Source organism: Pelodiscus sinensis, chromosome 2, assembly GCF_049634645.1.
Source record: "Pelodiscus sinensis isolate JC-2024 chromosome 2, ASM4963464v1, whole genome shotgun sequence".
In the NCBI taxonomy this organism is placed as follows: Eukaryota; Metazoa; Chordata; order Testudines; family Trionychidae; genus Pelodiscus; species Pelodiscus sinensis.
This window is the reverse complement of record NC_134712.1, coordinates 64,566,277-64,587,636: the sequence shown is the minus strand read 5'-3', so window position 1 is coordinate 64,587,636 and position 21,360 is coordinate 64,566,277. Positions and strand designations below refer to the sequence as shown.

The 21,360-nt window shown below is 46.3% G+C and overlaps 1 protein-coding gene and 1 long non-coding RNA gene across 7 annotated transcripts in view; one reads left to right on the top strand and one right to left on the bottom strand.

Annotated features, from left to right (window-relative positions):
- Positions 1 to 3,266: 3,266 nt before the first annotated feature.
- Positions 3,267 to 20,587, bottom strand: LOC102463161 (uncharacterized). 3 transcript variants are annotated; one of them, XR_003089938.2, is made up of 4 exons: positions 20,421 to 20,556; positions 17,327 to 17,580; positions 14,669 to 16,441; positions 3,267 to 13,431 (listed from the first exon to the last, which is right to left on the bottom strand). It is a non-coding gene; the product is annotated as an uncharacterized LOC102463161 (long non-coding RNA). The 3 variants fall into 3 exon arrangements; XR_012901446.1 differs by having other exon boundaries at positions 3,267 to 16,441; positions 20,455 to 20,587; XR_012901445.1 differs by having other exon boundaries at positions 3,267 to 16,441.
- Positions 20,465 to 21,360, top strand: part of LYN (LYN proto-oncogene, Src family tyrosine kinase) — an 89,476-nt gene continuing 88,580 nt past the window's right edge. The window contains exon 1 of one of the 4 annotated variants that reach the window (XM_075920679.1): positions 20,465 to 20,701. The gene's annotated coding sequence lies outside the window, so the exon portion shown is untranslated. The remainder of the gene's footprint in view (positions 20,702 to 21,360) is intronic. The other 3 variants (XM_075920678.1, XM_075920676.1, XM_075920675.1) reach the window with 3 other exon arrangements.

Sequence of the window (21,360 nt, the reverse complement as noted above, 5' to 3'; positions counted from 1 at the left end):
ACCCAGAAAGTTCTCTATAGTAACTCCTCTCATCCCTCCATTGACCTATTTCCTATAAATAAGCTGTCACAGTCTAGATTCTAGAAGTCAGTGCAAGCCATCATCCTAACTAGTAGCTGGTGATGGGTCAGAACTGTTACCTGATATACCGAGACCCCACTGAGCCCGCTTTCTCTATCAGCTTGGGCACCCTGTAAGTTTGTCTTGTTGAGCCAAGATACATTAGCCTGCTGCAACACAGACATAGGGACACACAACCCAGCTGCAGACACCGAAAGCAGCACTGTGTGAGATCTTTTCCCCACACCCAAGTACACTAATTCCTCCGGGCATTGAACCTTAGATTAAATCCATTTTATACTGTACAGATCTCCTATACAGCATAAGCTTATGGAATTCACCTTCTCTCTCAATGCACAGACTCCTTGTTTCTGCCAGGTATACATAAGTGATTTTATTAAGTATATATGGTAGTATTTAAGTGGTCATTAGTGAGAGTGGAAAGAACAATGTAGGTTAGTAAGCAAAATAAGCTTAGCATGTGTGTTTTGTTTTAATACACTAAAGAAGCTTGTTACATATAATATCTCACACTCAAGCTATGTCTAGACTGCAGGCTTCTTTCGAAAGAGCCTCTTTCGAAAGATCGCGTCTAGACTGCAGGTGGATCTTTCGAAAGAGAAATCCGCTTTTTCGAAAGAGAGCACCCAGCGAGTCTGGATGCTCTCTTTCGAAGACGGCCTCTTTACATTGAAGAACGCCTTCTTTCGAAAGAGGAGCTTTCGAAAGAAGGCGTTCTTCCTCGTGAAATGAGGTTTACCGCCATCGAAAGAAAAGCCGCGTTCTTTCGAAATAATTTCAAAAGAACGCGGCTTGAGTCTGGACGCAGGGGAAGTTTTTTCGGGAAAAGGCTACTTTTCCCGAAAAAACCCCTGAGTCTGGACACGGCCTCAGAGTTGTTCTAATAAGCTTCTTTTACAGACTGGAAAGCCTTCCAGCCTGGGCCTCCAAGTCTTTCCCCAGGTCAATCTCCGTTGTTTTCAGCAGTCATACTGGGTGGGGTCCCAGGGCAGAACCAATGACCAAGATTACCTCACTCTCCACCCTTGAACAGGTTTTGCGAAAGGCAGGAATCCTTTATTATTTTGTTTTAAACTTTTCCTATGTCTTGTGGAAAAATACAGCTTCCAAGATGCATCCTATCATCAGGTGACATGGTCATATGTCTCAGCAAGGTCCCTGTGTCCATACTTCATGGGCTGACCCACACATCTGCAGGAAGGTTAAGCTCCATTGTCTCTTGCTAATGGGCCATTAGCATTGTGTCTAGCTTCTTCTCACTTGTACCTGATGGACCAGTAATAGGCTTTCCCCAATATGAACACATTGATAATAAATCTACAGTCAATATTCCCAACTTCATATATAGAATTGATATGTGCATACAAATAGGATAATATAGTCAGTATCCATTGATATCTCGCATAAAGTTATGTCATATTCATAAGCATATTCCCATAAAGAATACGGAATAGCCCATCACACAGCCTTCTTCACCATCTAAGCAGAAGCCAACAGCACAGAGACTGAATTGATTTCTTGTTCCTAGAGATGGCCCCAACATGAAACGTCTCAATGGAGAAGCTTGGAACTCCACACTCCAGGGCTGTTAATTCAACATTGTTCATAAGAGGGTATTCAGATTGGGCTCTTCCATATGCTGTTAACTTCTGCTGTTCATGTCTGATCTAGCTCAATTGGTCTCTGACCATACCTGTCAGCATTGGTGTAGGAATGCCCCCTGTATAGAGAACTCTACGCTATTAGAATTGAGCCCTTTATCCATTTCCTCTGCAAGAGGTTGATGCGATTGGTGCTCTGAAACAGAACCAGCAGCAATCATGTTAAGTGTGTATACTAGGGTATGTCTACACTACAATGTTAGTTCGAACTAACGGACGTTAGTTCGAACTAACATTCATAGCCGCTACACTAGCGCTCCGCTAGTTTGAATTTGAATCGAACTAGCGGAGCGCATAGTTCGAACTAGGAAAACCTCATTTTACGAGGATTAAGCCTAGTTCGAACTTACTAGTTCGAATTAAGGGGTGTGTAGCCCCTTAATTCGAACTAGTGGGAGGCTAACCCTCCCCAGGTTTCCCTGGTGGCCACTCTGGCCAACACCAGGGAAACTCTATGCCCCCCTCCCAGCCCCGGACCCCTTAAAGGGGCACGGGATGGCTACGGTGCCCGTGCCAGGTGCAAGCCTGCCAGCACCCAGCCAGCAGACCCTGCACCTGGCACGGCACAGAGCCACCCACCCGACGTCCCCCAGCCCACCCCCTCTTCCCGGGACCAGGCTGGCGGCTCCTGGGAGCTTGGCCTGGACCGCAAGAGGCGGGCACCTTCCTGGGCTAGTGCGGACATCGTGGACCTCGTCCACGATCTCCGCACTAGGCACAGGAAAGTGGCCGTCTAGGGCAGGAGAGCTGCCAGCCTGGCCACCCAGGAGCAGGTGTGCATGAAAATCAAGGGGGTCCACTGAGACCCCCGACCCTGAGCCCTGAGCTTACAATGGCCGTCCTGGGTCAGACCAAAGGTCCATCTAGCCCAGTAGCCTGTCTGCCGACAGCGGCCAACCCTAGGGATCCTGGAGGGGATGGACCGAAGACAGTGACCAAGCCATTTGTCTCGTGCCATCCCTCTCCAGCCTTCCACAAACTTTGGGCAGGGACACCACTCCTACCCCCTGACTAAGACTACTCCATGGACCCAACCTCCATGACTTGATCTCACTTCCCTTTAAACTCTGTTCTAGTTGTAGCCTTCACAGCCTCCTGCAGCAAGGAGTTCCACAGGTTAACTATTTGCTTTGTCAAGAAGAACAACTTTCTCTTACTAGTTTCAAGCCTGCTACCCATTCCTTTCCTTTGGTGTCCTCTAGTCCTTCTTTATGGGAACTCAGGAAGAACTTTTCTGAATGCACCCTCTCCACCCAACCCCTGCTTTTAGAGACCTCTATCCTGTCCCCGCTCCGTCTCCTCTTTTCTAAGCTGAACAGTCCCAGTCTCTGTAGCCTCTCTTCATCTGGGACCTGTTCCCAACCCCTGATCATGTTAGTTGCCCTCACCTCTCCCAGCCTTTCTCTTCCCCTCTCCCACCTCCTTTTCCCAGTCTCCCCCAGTTTTGTTCAATAAAGACAGAGTCAATGTTGGAAGAAACGTTATCTTTATTTTGTACATCAATAAGAAGAGGGGCTAGGGAAGGGTAAGTGGAAGGAGGTGAGGGAGGAATGGGGTACGAGCCCCCGATGGGGAGGACTGGGCTGGCTCTGCGGGGTTCTGGGGGTGGAACCTCTCCTGCAGCCCCCCGATTGCCCCCTCTCCCCAGATGGCAGCCTGCGGCAAGTGCAGCCGGGCTGATGGCCGAGTGGTGTGATGTGCCCAGTGTGGGTACTCCGGGCAATCCAAGCCAGGACTGCTTTGCAAGCGGGGCACCCCTGAGAACTGTCTGTCCGGGGTGGGGGTCAGGACCCTTTAAGCGCAGCCCTCGGCTAGCCTGAGACAGCATCTCCACGCTCTAAGTCCTCCTCTGATGCCCTGCCGGCACTGCTTCCGGCCATCCTTAAGCCCTGTTCAGGGTCCACTCAATGTGGACTTGCTAGTTCGAATTAGCAAAACGCTAATTCGAACTAGTTTTTATTTCTAGACGCGTTAGTTCGAATTAGCTTAGTTCGAATTAACTAATTCGAACTAAGTTAGTTCGAATTAGCGCTGTAGTGTAGACATACCCCTATTGATTACTCCCTGTGGCCTTGTGGCGTGGAGACCAGGAGCAATGAGGACTTGGCATCTATTAATTTCACTGGGCTCCTCTACAAAGACCTCTCAGCTATCCATCTTTATTCCAGGCCCTGAAAGTTTATTTCAACAGCCAAGTCCATGGTGGCTACTTCCTGCACAGCTGGTGGAGGTCTTCTTAATGCACTCGAGGTTGGTCTTTGTTCATGTTACTTTAATGAGAGAGCACGAGGACTCTGGCAGGCAGGGCTGGTGGATCCCATAGTACTTCCCTAATGCATGCGGTTGTCTGTCACCCCAGGTACCACATCCTGTGCTCCAGAAGGTGAAAAGTTGCCCTAACTCTCCTGCTTATTATGAGTGTATCCTAAAAGAAGGTGTTTCCTGAAAACCCTGGACCATGAACCCTCCTGACTGCCCAATAAGGTTGCCAACCCTCCCACTTTCTCTGAGAGTCTCCCAGAATCAAACTCTCTCCCCCCGGAGGCTACTACAGCCAATCTGGGAGGTTTTTCAGATGCTAAGAGTCCAACGGCACTTTTCTGCCTGCCCTGGCCCCATGCCATTCCCTGATGTGGCCAGCATGTTCCTGCGGCCCCTGAGGTGGGAGAGCAGGGAGGGTTTCATCATGCTGCACCCGCCTGAAGCACTGCCCCCACAGCTGTTGCAGGGGCAGTGTCTGCAGGTGAGGTCAGTCGCGGATCCCTCTAGGGATCATGAAGATGTGCTGGCTGCTTCCAGGAGCAGGGTGGTGCCAGGGCACTAAGAGACCCTGCTTTAGCCTTGCTGTCACTGCCAACCAGGAGCTGCCTAAGGAAAGTGCCACCCAGCCAGAGCCCACATGCCAACCTCCTGCCCCAGCCCTGACCTCCCCCACATCCAAACTCCCAGAGCCTGCGCCCCTCCTTCACCCCAAACTTGTGCCCCAGCCCAATATAAGTGAGTGAGAGTGGAAGAGTGGACTATAGAAGGAGGGAGATGGAATGAGCAAAGCAGATCTCTGAGGAAGAGCTGGGCCTCGTGGCAGAGGGCAGGGCGATGGTGTTTTCTGTTTTTGTAGTTAGACATTCAGCAACCCTATGCCCCAGCCAGTGTAACGATAATCTGCATCATACCTAGATACCATCTCTAGGTGCTCATGCTTCATGAAATGCATTTCTTTGTCTTTATATCCCACCCTGATATCAAGTGGTAGGAAGTTCTACCACCTGCAAGGGTGAGGAACTCTCGTGGGCCATTCTCTATTCCACCCTGTATCTCAGCTAACTAGGGATATTAGTTAGGAGCTCCTGCATGGAGTGAGGAATATGGGTATGTGACTGGCACAGTTCAGATGCCCCCAAAACCTCTCCTTTCTGCAGCAAGATAGAGAACCTGGCACATGCTTGTCACTTGTGCATCAAGTTGTAGCTCTCCTCTGGCTCCTCGGGTGCAATTTTCCCTATGTCTTCATTGGAGTGCCCTTTATCTGTGCACCACAAAGTCATGAGACCTCTTGGACATATCCATTTAGGAGGACGATGCTCTGCAACTCTCATGTTCCAGGCCATTTGTCCTTGCCTTCATGGAGTAGTGAGTTGTGTCTGGGATTCTCTGCTTGGTAACTCCATCTAATAACCTCACTATGAACTTACAACCTGCATTCCTATTCCTGTATTCTTCATGTGGTGTTGCCTGTAAACATGCAGCCTCCTCCCAGGCACTCCTGAATGGCTTCAGAGTAGCCATGCAAGTTGCTCCTTGCCTCAGTTTCCCTCTTCATTCGTCACATAAACTCAATACACTTTTCCCATCTCTAACCTCGATCCAGTCCTTGTAGCTGGGGTCTTGCTCTTCCCTGTTTCCTTCAGAATGTAGGATTCCAGTTCCTGCCTGGAGACATCAGCAAGATCACCCAGCATTCAGCCCTTTTTGGCCACGGCTTTCTGCCCTGGGGAACTTTTGGGTGACCACCTGACAGCCTTCACCATTCCAATCTGGCAAATTCACTGCTCACCTCTTCAGGGGTATCCCATCTCTGAAGCACTCAGCCCAGTTCTTCCATTGAGCTCCTTTTACTCTCTGGATAATCCCCCCTCTTAGGATGTGGGATCTGCATGCAGGGCAGTCCTTACCAGTATGCACCTGAAAAAGTGGGGCACCATTGGGTCTTTTAATATCCACCTAGCCGCTCTTCCTATCCCGGGTCTCTGGCTCTGTTTCCTGCAGGGATCTAGTTAACCTAAAAGTGAAGAAGCCCGCCAGACCTATTAGCAGAACATCCAACCCGTGAAAGAACCATTCAAGGGTAATGAAACCATTTAACAGGCATTTGCCAGCCCCAGGTATATACTGTCAGTGACTGAATTTACTGCGTTAGTCGACAGGACCGTCGTTTAAAAATTCCTCTAAAATATTTCATTAGTCTGTTGCTGAAGATTATAAAATCACAGCTCTAAAAAATCATCATCCCTACCTCCCCGGGCTCTCATCGGGGAAATGGGCACCAGTTGACAGTACTGCATTGGGCCCCGTACATCCTAAGGACACGCCTGTCTGCATACTAATGTTCTCTCTGGATTCTGGACATTGAACTCTCATTTACAGCTCTCAGGAGTGTCCCTCCACCCCCTCATTACACCAAACTAGAGTGCACCTGGATTGCAATGGGAATGCTGAACCTGATTTCATGCAATGGAGCAGCTGTCCTTTTTCATCCTCTATCCTAATTCCTGTGGGCCCTTCCTCCACTGCCTCCTAAAATTCAAACAGGCCAACATCACTCATAATAAAAAGATTAGCTCCCATCCAGCACTTTTATCAGTTGATCTCAAAGCACCTCACAATCTGCAGTGTGATTCCCCTCACACATGTATGGGAGGTAAGGGAGATACTGACAGGTAAAATGGAACCTGAGATCTTTGGAGCTTAGTGCATGAACCAAAAGCCAGCTGGCTCTCAGCTAAGGCTGTAGAACAGATTCATTATTCTCTCTGTAAGTGATCTCGGTGGCACTAGATGGTACAGTACATTACACCCAGTAAGTATGAAGGTTACAACTATTATCCCCATTTTACATCTGGGGAACTGAGGCATGGACAGGCTGAATGGCTCACCCAATATTATAAAGCAGGGGTGGGGAATCTTTTTTGAGTTGGGAGCCAGAGGCTACTGGAGTGCCAGCACGGACTCCCCAATGCTGGGAGGGGGAGCCTAAGCCTCAGGGGCCAGATCCAGGCACCCAGGGACCACATCTAGCCCCCGGGCCTTACGTTCCCAACCCCTGTTATAAAAGAAGCCTCTAGTGGCATAGGGACTTGAGCACAGGTCTCCAAAATCCTACATTTGTAGCCTAACCACTAACCCAAGCTTTCTCATTCACAACTATTAAAGTTACAAACTCTTTGGGGGGGAATCACCCAAGAATTAAAGTACAGTGAACATTTTCATTAGGTATATATTGATCTTTATTTAAACAAATAACTCTACCCTTGTTTTGCATGCTTTACAGGATATGATTCTAAGTTACCAGAACTGTGTGATCACTGGACTTAGTCAATATAGGATTTTTGCCAAACTGCAGTTAGTAATTCCCTTTCAAACCCATTCTTTGTTGACTAAAGCAAGGGTATTGTTTGTTTGTTTGGTGTTTGCTATTTTAATATTTTTGCAATCTTTAGTCTTTAACTGTAACACTGATAGGTTGCTCTGGCCAGCACTGACCACAGCAAGTTAAACCCCTGTAGTTCATGGTATCCCTTTTCTTGTGCTGTGCCTTAATTTTACACTTGTATGAAAACATAGCTGACATTTCCTTATTAGAACAAAGAATTTAATAATTTACTAAAGGGTGAGTGGGGACATCAAGGTCACATTTCCAAATATCTTTTTCACACCCCAAAGTGTTGGGTGGAATTTCCACAGCTTGTCTACAGCCTGATCACAGCACTTGGGTTTGACTTCACACCAAACATCCTGTTTGTGTGTCTCAGTATATTGGGTGCAGTTGCTGTGTGATCAAGTTCTCCACTTATCCAGTCACTACCCACTGATCAGCTAAGAGTCCGTGTAATTTCTTCTCCTACCATAAAGTGGGGCTGTGTCTAGACTGGCCAGTTTTTCCGGAAAATCAGTCGCTTTTCCGGAAAAACTTGCCAGCTGTCTACACTGGCCGCTTGAATTTCCGCAAAAGCACTGACTTCCTACTGTAAGAAATCAGTGCTTTTTGCGGAAATACTATGTTGCTCCCGTTCGGGCAAAAGTCCCTTTTGTGCAAAGCTTTTGCGCAAAAGGGCCAGTGGAGACAGCTGAGATTTGTTTTGCGCAAAAAAGCACTGATCGCAAAAATGGCGATCGGGGCTTTTTTGCGCAAAAGCGCGTCTAGATTGGCCACGGACGCTTTTCCGCAAAAGTGCTTTTGTGGAAAAGCGTCTGTGCCAATCTAGACGCTCTTTTCCGCAAATGCTTTTAACGAAAAACTTTTCTGTTAAAAGCATTTCCGGAAAATCATGCCAGTCTAGACGTAGCCTGGGTGTTTGACTAGTGGTAGTTGAAGGAGCCAATGAGCAATTGCAGCACATGTGAATGCATGATACCCTGATCAGAAGCCTTGTAGGGGAGCCTTTTTGGTCCTAGTTTGGGGCTGAGTAGAGTATATCTGCTGCTGATTGTTGTCTAGTGGGGGCAAAAAGGATGAATGAGGGTTGAACATGGAAAGGGAGAATGGAAATTGTATTTCGGAAGTGACCCAAAGGAGGGCCAAAGTAGGTTGCATGACACAAAGGGGACCCAAGAGAAAAATGGTGTGAGGTAGAAATTGACCTGGTGGGAGAAAGAAGGGACTGATTATCACAAAGAGGTAAAAGGTAGAGGAGGATAGGATAAGGGGAAAGAAAAGTTAAAACTTAAGCAAAACAGACCCTGGAAACAGAAGAAGGGATGGGGGCAAAATAAGAGCCATAGTAGGTCACCTTCATCTGTGGTTATTCTACTAAAACCTTTTAGTTAAAGCAGAGAAGAATTTGGTCCACTAAGTTTTTGTTTTAAAACAAATTGCTGACCAGGGTGACCCTGCTGTTTGATTTTTCCAGGAATAGTGTCAAACTGGATCTCTGAAAATGGCTAACCTAAGAATGTGTGTGACGTGAGAGGCAATATAGTATAGTCCTAAACATGACATATAAATTCAAGGAGGAGATACCCTGGACAGGGAAAGAAGTGAGTTCCCTGACTGAGCAGTGAGTCAGATTGGAATGGTGAAGGCAGTCAGGAAGTCACCACAAACTTCCCCGGGCCAGAGAGCCAGGGCCAGAAATGGTCAAAGGCCGACAGCCATAAATCTGATGACAGATATTTCCATTCAGCCCATTTTCTCTATTGCAAAAGCATAGCTAACACGCTGAGTAACTTCTTTACTGTTTATGCCAGAATGGATGACAAACAGCTGTGGAAGTGGCTCCCAGGATCTAATTCCTTAGCCTTCCATATTGCAGCAGACATGGTCATGAGCTGGTTGTGTGGCTTGTCTAGTTAATAGCACATTTTAAAGAATTCTGAGCCGTATGTGATGTGCAGAAGGCAGCCCTACCTTGGGGGCACAATTGTCACTGGCAGCTCCTTGGTTGTCAGTGCTGTTTAACAGTAGCTATCACTATTAGTAATACATTTATTCTACTGCAGCGGGAGCACTGTGAACCGCTTCTCCGATTGTGAGTTTGACAGATCCACTGGCTGTTGCTCAGGGACCCCCCTGAAGATGCTTGATAGATGCTGATTTAACACTTCTAGGCAGACAGCCACTCCAGCAGTCCACTTACATCTATTCTTGACAACAATTTGCATTTATCCAGTGGTAGTGGGAAAGTATAGTGATGCACTGAGCGACATCACTGAGCAATGGGACATCACCTTTGACAGTCTGAGCAGATTGCACATTATTTTCCAAAGACCTGTGACTTAGTTCATTTTTAAACTTTTGTGAAACAATCTGCCAGTCTGACCACTGACGACAGTTTCTGGGATTCTTCGACAGTTTTCCTGTTACCTTAGCACTCGCCACAAAGATATTTACCCTGAATAATAGGCTGCAGATTACAAAATATGCACACCTGTTATTTGTATGACTAATCAGGGTGTTTATTATAATAAACTGGAGAAAATGTCAGCTGTTGATCATTCCTATAGTTTTGGTTAAATATATCTTGATTTGGATATCAAGCTTTTAGAAAGAAGAGAAGAGTGAAAATATTCATAACTTTTGAAATGTTCTTTCAAGCCTAAATCCACAGTTGCAGGAAAGACAAACCATCTGACTGCAGTGTTTATTAAACCAGGAACTGTGAAAACAAGTGGAGCCAGATTTTATGGCCTGCCCTACCCCATTCAGGTTTCTCATAAAACCCCTTAAGGATGGAATTTAGCCCTATCTCCTTTGCTGGGATACCCTCCATGTAGGGGGAGTCTCTCATGGGTGTGGTCATGTTAGCCAGCTCCCAAGCCAACCTTCCTGGAGCCCTCTCTCAATTGGCTTTGATGGGAAGTCAAGAGGTAGGTAGATGTAGTGGCCAAAAGCTGTGCCCTGGCTATATTAAGTTGGAACCTAGTCCTTTGCCTGCTGGTGCAAGTTAGAGCAGTTCTCAGGCAAAAAGATTGGCTCCTTGAAGCCACCCCAGTGTTCTGCACAGGATCTGGCTCACAGTAATATTATTTGTTAACTTTGTTGCAGCAGAAGCTGTAGAATTAGAAAAAACATAGGCAAACTAGATTAGCAAAGAGTTTCAATTCATTTGAAGCAAAATACAGGACTATTACTATTACAATTCATTTGAAGTGTACGTAATGCCTATGACGCTTTCTGATGCAAGCTTTGAAAGATGGATTCAACTGTTTTATGCTCAAAAATGTATGTGTGGCAATGAAACCCCAAAGCTGCAAGTACAGAAATATCAGTGCTCACCACAATTTTGTTTGGCCATTTGTAGATGTGGGATTTTGAACAAAGAGTAAGTGTAGCATTCTGGTTACACTTTTGAATATTTGATCCTTTGAGTTTAACTCTTTATAATAAGTATGAGGATTTACCAAGAGGAAGGAAGGGAATCTGCTAGTGGGTTATATTAATAATTTCATCCCAGTAGCATGAAATGTTGGACCAGTTTGTGGAAAGATGGAACGATTTAAATCTAACTTTAACATATGGTCTGCAGAGAGAGTGTCAGCATATTTGCCAGTTTGAAACCTACATATAGCAGTGTCAAGGCTGTTCCCCAGTCTTCCAGGCCCCAACTTTCTGCATTCAAAGTGCCAAAAATTTCAGCTAACTGAATGAATGAGATGTCCAGAAAATGGACTCTCTGTCCCCAACCGCCATTCTCACAAGCAAAAATTAATTTAGTTGCACAAGGATTTTTTGGAGTACAACTAAGGGTGTGTCTAGACTACAGGGTTTTGTCGACAAAAGTGGACTTTTGTCGACAAAACTATACCTGCATCTACACTGCCGCTGAGTTCTGTCGACATAACGTCGACAGAACTCAGCAGTTTTGTCGACGGCTGTAAACCTCATTCTATGAGGAATAACGCCTTTTGTCGACAGAGTTCTGTCGACAGAAGGCGTTATTGCATCTACACTATTCTTTGCGTCTAAACTGTCATGTCGACAAAGCAGCTTGCTTTGTTGACAGACCTGGATGTCGTCTAGATGCTCTTTGTTGACAGAAGCTTTGTCAACAGTATCTGTCGACAAAACTTCTGTCAACAAAAGCCTGTAATCTAGACGTACCCTAAGTGAGGTCTTGGACAAAGGCCGCAACATGGAGAATAAGGAGTTCTTTGTAACCCTTCTGCCTAGTGAAGGGCTAGGTTCACTATCACACACACAGGCACCTGTAAGAGGCAATACTTCACTCTCAAGTGCTGAGTCTGGATATAGCAAAGAAAACGTTTAATATAAAGGAACCCAGCATTAACATGGGAAAACACCACAGCCACGAAGGCATATGACCATGTGAAATTACCCTAACAATGCTTGATACTGAATGCTGCCGTGCCGTTCACTCTGCTGCTACTGTTCACTCTACCACCACACTGCTCTTGCTGTCTCTCTGCTGTGACACCATGTTCTGAGGAGCCCCTACTTGACCCAGTTCTCAGCAGGGCCGTTCCTAGGAAGGGTGCGGGGCCTGGGGCAATCCCTCCAGGCACACGGCACGGGACAACTCCCAGCACAGGCCTCGCCCAACTCTGCCCCCACTCCACACCTTCCCTCTTCTTCCCATCACAAGGAAGCCAAGCACAGTGGGCCTGGTGAGGGTGGCAGGGCAGACTGGAGCAGGCTGCTGGGTTGCTGTGGCTCCTGCTGCTGAGTGCGGGGGTGGGGGAGAGCAACCCCTGCTACTGCCTTGCACCAGGCCCCCAGGTAATCCCCTAGATCCATCCATAGAATGGTTGAGGCAGATGCCATGAGCCACCCAGTGATTTCAGGGGGTAGTGGGGCACCTTGCTGCTAGTGCAGGCTGTTTCATTGCAACTGTCTCGCAGCAGGTTGCCAGTGGCTTCCATTCTAGTAATGACTGAATAAAACAAGGACTCTCTCCAGTGGGTCTGATCAGCTCTGTCTTCAAACAGTGAAAAGAGGAGGGTCAAATGGTAGCTAGGACTCCTTCGACAGAGCCCCCACCACTCTGTAGGAACAGCTCGCTTGCTCTCTCTCTCTCTGAGATTTGGCATCCCAGCAGATTAAGGAGTCCCTCAGTCAGGAAAGACTAAGTACAGTTCCACTGTCCTTCACTCATAAAAATCAAGATACCATTTCATCACTCTGGCATTCAGCAACTAAAGTGACCTGTAACCCACTACCAGCCAAAACTGATCATTTTGCAAAGCCGCACTCTCTGCTGTCTACCTAAGCTCTTTGGGTGTATTTATGCAAATATGGTCTGTTCCTGAAGTCTTTTCCTCCCAGCTAGGCCTGCAGATGGGGGAGCAGGAGATACAAAGGGAGCAATTGCCCCAGGGCCTCGCGATTCCAAAAGAATCAGCACAAAGCATGCTCCAGAGCCCTATGCCATATGCTCCGGCTGGCTCTGAGGGCTGGCAAGGGGCATTGCACTATTTGGGTAGCACTTGGAGCTGACTGCCCCAGCCCCAGCCCCACCCCTTCTGGCTGAGGCCATGCACCTTCTAGGAGGACAGAACTGCTCCCCCTCCCCCTACATTGGCCTGTTGGCTCCCCTGCCCCTAATTCATAGATGTCAGGAGAGCTCATGTGGCCCCTGATTACATCTTCATTATGTGCATCATGAGTGATGTATGCATACTCCTTGGTTACAACCAGTTTCTTCAGTGCCTCAGACAGAATTATATTCCTCTGAAGTTGTAAAGCAAGAAACATACGTTTCTAATGGATCTCAGATGCAGCAAAGTAGCTTCAGTTGATCTGACATGCCTAGAAAAAGGAAAGTACTATGAACTGTAGGATATGCGCAGTCAGCTTTCTCTTTCTTCATGTCTATTTCACTAGTGCCATTCCACTACAGTCTATCTCAGGGCAAGTATTTTTAAAGCTGGTTGCCTGTGGGGGAGGATTTGTTTCAGATAACCAACGGACTATCTGCTCACTTCAGAGTGGGAAGACATAAACAAGAAGGAATTCCTGGCCAAAAAAAAAAAGAGAGAAAGAGAGAGAGAGGTTGAATCCAATAATAAACATACCCACAAAAATCACAGTCTAACCAAGAAACTAGCTGTTTCTGAAACCTCAGAAACAGAGACTTTTCAAGTAAGCATTTTTCTATTAGGAAGGGGTGGTACAATAATAACAAAGGGTGCTTCTACACAGCAGCACTAGATCAAAATAAGCAACGCAATGGTGTAGCTTATTTTGAGTTTATTTCAAGATAGTCTAGCAAGCCCATTATTTCAATTGCATTTCAGAATATTGGAGGTATCATAAAACAGCACCACTGTCTAGACATAATCAAAGTGAAATAATAAAGGATAAATTTGGGATATCCACGAGGAACATTTCAATACAATGACATCTATAGGCTGTGTATTAGTCCAACTGTGTCTATGGGAAAGATTGCTAGCTTCTGCTTTAACCATGAAGGCTACATCTACATTGGCAAGATTTTGCACAAATACTTTTAACGCAAGAGTTTTTGCATTAAAGTATTTGCGCAAGAGAGCGTCTACACTGGCATGTGCTTTTGTGCAAGAGATGTGGATGCTCTCTTGTGCAAGAAAGCTCCGATGGCCCTTTTAGCCATCGGGCTTTCTTGCACAAGAAATTCATGTTGCCTGTCTACACTGGCCTCTTGCGCAAGAACATTTGCACAAGAGGGCTTTTTCCTGAGTGGGAGCATCATAGTTCTTGTGCAAGAAGCACTGATTTCACACATTAGAATGTCAGTGTTCTTGCGCAAGAACTCTCCGCCAGTGTAGACAGGCAGCATGTTTTTGCACAAAAGTGGCCGCTTTGACGCAAGATCGCGCCAATGTAGACACAGCCATAGAGTGTGTATCATTTTAGTCTGCCTGATGTTCAAAAAGAGATTGAGCCAATATACAGATTTTTTTTTCTCCCTGAAGTATTTAAAAATGGAAACATTTTAACTTCTTAGAGCATTGGTCCAGAATATGAACTAATAGGCTGCAAATTTCCATTAAAAATAATCAAAGCCATTTTAGAGTAATGGGACTACAAATTAACAGCTAAAAAAAGTAACCTGTTTGTACTCTTAACCTTTGAAAAACAGCAAATAGATGCCCTCTCCACCAGTACAAATGTTTACACCCACCTCCCAACAAGTCTGATAGTGACTGCAAAATATCCATGCAATTATGTGTGTTATTATTCTTCATAGTGTTCAAGTTTGAAAATAACATACCTTTACTAGGTTATTTTCCCTTTTCTGGCTTGTCAAAAATCTCCTGTGTGATATAATCAGCACATTAGGTATAGTATTTGCAAATTTTCTTGTGCTCTTTGTTAGCTGGATGGTCTCCTCTGAGACTATGTCTACACTGGGAAGGTTTGGGGACAAAAGTGCTGTCAACATGCAAAAGCTGCCAAAAGCAAAAATCAGTCAAACCAGTTTTTCTGCCTCCCCTTGTCGACATCTCATGGCCACATTGCTAGCACCTGTGACACATAAGAGCAAAGCAATGTGTGGGAAGGCAGAGCTGATCCCTGTGCCTTTTGGGATTCCCTTATAGCTCTGTGAGCTCTCTGTACTGAGGAATGTCAAAGCAGCACAGAAATCTCTCCACCCTTCCCACTGTAGCAGCAGTGTGCCTGTCACTGTATTCCTAGTGCAGGGAAGAATAGAAGCTCTCCAATGATTTGTTCTTTGTTCCCAAAATGAAGCAGCTCAGTCAGCTGTCAGATACTTCCCAAAGTTTTGAAAGGGGTGGAGCACATGCCTGCAGGGTAGCAGAAATCACAAAACACTGAACACAGCCATCAGCGCAGGCACTGTGGAATACTGATGGAAGCCAGTTCTTTTGACAAAAGAAACAGCAGAGTCCACACTGGTTCTTTCTTGACGATAAAAAGAGGGGAAAAGACAAAAATCTCTCACAGAGGTGGAAGGTTTTTGTCACCAAAACTGTGTTGGGAGTTAATTTGAGATGCCATGATGGCCAATGCAATGGACAGTGCGACATGGCTAAACAGGCTTTGCCTGCTAAAGGACTAATTAGCATACCATCTCAAGGTTTGCACTCAGCACCACTCATCCATTGGCTGCACTCAGCACCAAGCAGAATTGCACACGGCACCATTCCCATTTTCCCGTCAAACAAACTTTATAAGTCTGCTGCTTTGGGGGCTCTTGTTCTTTGTTGATCATCACTATCCCTCGTGGTCAGTGGTGTGGTGGGAAGATTTGGGTCTCTGTGGTGTTCCTCAGTGCTAGCTCTAGCGAAGGCTGGGTGAAGCATTTGAGTTACACCAACTAGAGCCTGTTGAATCTCACCTTCCCCACGGAGAACCATCTTAGGCATCTTCTACCTCATCAACCGAGTTTGTGGTGAATACCCAGATGAGAAAGAGTAGAGGAGAAGCCTTCAGGACGGGCTCAGCTGCTTGTTGCGAAAGCTCAAGGCTGGAACTGAGAACTGTTTTCTTGGCAACTATTAACTTGTTGACTTAATCAGCGTGGGATTACCTAGAGTTCCTCCCCAAAAGCTACTAGTTAGCTCTAGGGTTGTAGATCCTAGGCATCACTTACCTCACCATCAACTGCAAAGTATTTCTTTATTGTACTGGGATTATTCTTTATTCTTGTATTTATTTGGGGTGTGGATGGATGTGTTCAATATCAAGCGTTTGGGGCTGTGTTTCTAAATTTACAGTATACTTACCTTTGATTTAAACATATCTGGTCTCTGGTTATTCATTCAATTACCAGTGATAGAGATATGGAGTGCCAGACGGGTCTCACTTCTGGGGCAAAGGCATGTAACACCATTCAGAACCTCAATCTCCTAAATTGTTCAAGTTACTATGTCTCTCAAGTAACAGAGTGTGGGTGTTTTCCTCGACAAAAGTGCCATTGGATTGTAAATGCTTTCAATGTTTTGTCAACAAAAGATACGTTTTGGTGACAAAACATGCCAGGGTAGACCAGGTCTAAGACATCCACACTACAATGCTGGCTCTGCAAGAAAACGAAGAAAAAAGTCAAGATATATTGCTTTTGCATTGGTCTTTTTTTTTTCCTGTTAAAAACAAAAATAAACTTGGGGAAAGACAGGAATTTTTTAAAAAATGAAATCCAGAAGACTACCAGACTATGAAATAGATTATAAAATAGGATAACAATTTGGACCTAAACAACTGTATATACTCATTCATTAGTTTGTTAGTTTATAAGTCGACCCACCCTAAGATGAATAGTTAAAAAGAACAAACCAATGGGGTATGACCTTTTCATAAGCCAATTCTATATTTCAGAGGTTGGCAAACTTCGGTTGCCGATTTGTCAGGGTAAGCTACTGGCTCATTGGGACATTTTGTTTACCTGGAGCATCTGCAGGCATGGAGCCCTATAGCTCTCGGTGTCTGATTCACTGTTCCTGGCCAATAGGAGCAGCGAGAAGTGGCAGCCAGCAGGTACCTTGGCCTGTGCTGTTTCCAGCAGTTCCCAATGGCCAAGAATAGTGAATCACAGGCACTGGGAGCTGAGGGACTCCATCCCTGTGGACACTTCAGGTACACAAAATGTCACGGCATACCAGTGGCTTCCCCTGATGGGCTGGGTACTGAAGTTTTCCAACCTTTGATCTACAATGACAACGTAGACCTGTTGATAAGCCGACACCTACTCTTTGAGCCACTTTTTTACCAAAAAAATTCAGCTTATCAACGGGTATATATGATATCTGACAGTTCTTCAATTAAAAATAAAACTAGGAGAAATCATTCAACCAATAACCATGTAAATAGTGGAATTTCTATAGGGCAAAAGTTCTCACTTGGCAATGTTAGACTCAAATTTCAAACCCCTAGTTCCCACTTTCCAAACCCATGTGTTTTAATGTACCTTTTATCGAAGCCCAATCCACAAACTGAAATATGCAAAAGCCCCGTCAGATTTGTTGACTTATTATGGAATGTTCTTCTTCGGGTGATGTCCCTGTGGGTGCTCCTCTGTTGGTGACAGGTCATCCCCGGAACCGCAGTTCAGAGTTTTTCTTAACAGCTATTAGCTGGACCGCACATTCACTGAAGGCAGCTCGTGCTGTTGGCGGTTTGCCACCATTCATATGCAATCCTGCTCCCCCTTTCAGTTCCTCGCTAACCACCCTCAATCACAGACAGAGGGGAAAAAAGAAAGAAAAGCACTGCTTAAAGCCCTGAGAACCGGGCATCGTAGAAGTGCCATCAGTGTAATGACCCCATACCGGCTTTGGACAGGCATGATGCCTGTATACGCTGTTTGGGGGAGTCGCATACCCTCAAAAAATGTGATCACTGCCAGAGCCTTACGACAAGGGCTACAAAAGACCAGGAGCTTTGGCGCCATATGATTCTTTTCAAGTGGGCTCTGCAGGCCTCAGAAGGGTCTCAGCCCTCTTTGACTCCAGGGGATCTGTGGAAACACAGATCTGTGTCTCCCACACCTCACAAATATCTCAAGGCGAGGGTCTCCCTGGTGAGGTCGTTGTCCCTGACCACTCCCCCCCATCAAGCCAGTGGAGACTCGCCAGGCACCACAGACAACTTGGTGCCAAGAATTCTAACAAGAGTTGCTAGAATGGCACCCCATGCTCACTCCAAGCTGGATCGTTCATCGTTGGCACCAGAGAGATCATGATGGCGAACCCCGGCACTGCCGCAAGTGGCACCACAACACCCAGCACTGAGAAAGAGTGGGGAACCATCTGTCACAGCCCCACAAGTCTTCAGCACTGCCTTCTGATGTGCTAATATCAGTGCAAATGCCTCCCCCGCCAGACTCGGCAGCTGTGCCGGTGCTGCATAATCACACTGGCCAACTTGAGGGCATTCACACAGCTGATGTTGAGAATGCTCAGCCTTTGCTATGCTCTCCCTATCGAGTTCCAGGCTACATTATGTCTCCGTTGTTACACAAAAATGCTGGAGTAGCTGACACATAATCAGAGGAACACCTTCTCCTCACAACACTCCTCTCCTACTACATCTTGTCATTTTCACCATTACCGAGAGGGACCTTACCACCCACAGTGGTACCCTGACTGACATTTTTCACCTCCCAATTGTCTGCCCCATTATCCACCCCAGTGGGCCCCATGGGACTATTGGAGACCTTGCAGATGCCACTCTACAGGCCCATCTGTGTCACCAAAGAGGCTTCCACCAGCCTCCCTATCCCATACCCTTCTGAATACCGCTGAATCCGAAGACAACAAGGAGGATCAATTCTCAATGAGCACATTGTTACACGAGCCCCGTAGCTTTCCTCGAGGAACAGTTCATCCTTATCTCCTGATGAGGCAGTAATACCTGAAGATACCCATTCTACTGACGACCTGAAACAATCTCAGGAACTTTTTAAGAGGGACCACTACTCAGGAAGTTCAGCTCCAGGAGGTAAAGGAGAAACAGCACCGTCTCCTAAAGAACACCTATCCCTCCTCTCAGGGAAGGATTGCATTAACAATTGATGAAGCAATAATGGAGGAATCAGACACATCTTTGGTGGTGGATGCAGTGAATCAACATTCACAAGCTCCTCAACTTAGGTCAGCAACCAGTGACAAAGAATATAAATAACTAGCTCTATCTGGCAAAAAATATATATTTCTCTGCCACCCTGCAGCTCAGAATTGCAAACTACTCTGCATTGCTAGCCAGCCATGACTTGGATGATTACTCCAAGCTTGCTGAGCTCATGGAGCACCTCCAAAAGATCCATCCTCAGGACAATAATTTGTGAGAGGCACACCATCGCCTGCACAGCACTACTATCAGCAATAGATAGTAGCTCACCAGCAGTGGTGAGGAGAGCCTCCTGGTTGCATGTAGGAGGTGTGCTCAGGGAGCTTCAAAGAAAGGTGGAGGATCTCCCTTTTGATAAACAAAAGCTGTTTGCTGCTAATACAGACAAGATCCTGCATAGCAATAAAAACTCTCGCACCCTCAGCATGTACACGCCACCATACCAGCAAAAGACTTATCTGCCATACGACAGGAACAAAGACACTTACTAGAACTGACCACAGCATAGACCACATGACTAATAAATCCAGACAGCAGCCTCAGAGGAAGCGTCAACCTCCCTCTCTGATCTTTCAATATATTTTTTATTTCTTATTAATAAATAGCCTATTATGGGAAAGGAAACTAATTTGGACTCTGACCCTTATGTCCTGGACATAAGTTGAATCATGATCAAAGCAAAAATGTTTCCATCCTATTACCTGCCATAGCCACCTCCTCCATTTAGCCTTTCAGATTCATAAGATATTGGAGTAGGGACTGCCATTTGCTATATGTTTGTGCAGCACCTAGCACAATGGGGTCCTAGCCTGGTTAGCCTCTAGTCTAGAGCTATTACTGCAATAGTAATATTCAGGAGTGCTAACAGTGCTGCTCTGCACAGTCATACCACTCTAGTTTCCCTGTCTCATGAAGGGCAGTCATGACATGTTAGCAACATATTTAGCTTGCATTCCTTCTAAACTTCCCTAGAGTCCTGGGTGCTCTAGTGGAGCTAAAATAGTTCATTATCCGCCAGGGGAGAGAGGGAACGGAAGAAAATGCCAGAATCCCTTACTCTTCCCCGACCCCATGCAGTCTCCTCTCCTAGGTAGCAAAGAATGAGCGGAAACAGGTGGTTGTGGGGCTCTCTAGAGCAGGGCACGCCACGCCCCCTCCCGTTAGCTGGAGGGAGGGCTGCCTTGTTAAAATGAAACCAGCCCCTAGTAATCTTCCCCCTCCTGAAATCCCTTCTCATTTATTCCCTGCTGCTGGTGGAAATACCTCTGCGAGTCTTGTTTGGGTCTTTGCTTCAGTCTCCCCTCTTAAACTCTCACCCAGTGTTTTGATTTCTTGATCAAAAGCTGAACAATACTTAACATTTTTCTTAAAAATCCTCCCTTCTCTCCCCCATCCCCTTTACTGATATTTATGCAAATTCCCTAATACAGTACCAGGAAGTAAACTGAAAACTCTCAGCCAACCCACTGAAACCAAGCGAAGTTCCTCTTCTGCTCTCTGGGGTGGCAGAGGATCGGCTTAGCTGCTCTGGACTCTCTCTCCCAGCTGTAAAATCCCGTGGTCTTCAAAAAACCAAGCGAGTAGCTTTTCCTCTTCCCGAGGCTCATCAGCTGGTTTGAGTTTGAACGGCAGCCTGGCTCCTGCCCCAGCTCTGTGGCTGAAGTAACTGTGGAGTTGACTTGCTGCTTCCAAAGTTTCGCATTCAGGGAAGTAAGTAAGCGTCTTTTGTCTCCTAATTTGGCAGTGGGTAGCTTGTTTGGGCGCCGGTGGCCAAGTGTAATTTCTGCGATCCTTTCCGAGCAGCGGGAAATGCAGGGAACAGCCCTGCTGGCAGGGAGCGGACTAAGGGGGCTTCCTAGCGTTTGTCAGAGGGAACCACTGAGAGTTTCTCTCTGGGGATCAGGGGTAAGGCATCTATTTTGCAGCAGTCCTAGTTGCTATGGAAACTGTCTCCCCTCCCCCTGGATTTACCTTGCACTGCAGATCAGAGGGAACTTTCATAATAGACACTTGTTTGTCTGTTGGATCAAACAACTTATCACAGGAGCTTGGGTTTGTGCTTTGTTTATTGGCTCTCCTAACACACTGTTAGCAACACTGGGACTTGGGGGCCAGGACTTGCCCCATAGATGCTGGAACTAGAGGTGCTTCCGCTCCCAGTGGTTTGAAGTGGTTTCCATTATGTACGGGGTTTACGGTTTGGTTCCAATCTGCCAGCTCCGCTATACAGATTGTTCCAGCACCTCTGACCTGCCCTATTGGCATACCAATCAGAATAGGGAAAACTCTACCTACGTATTGGTATAATCTTCCTCTAGCCTCCTATCTCCCCTAAAATAAGGAGAAGCAAAGTCTTCAGGGAGGAGAAAAGGG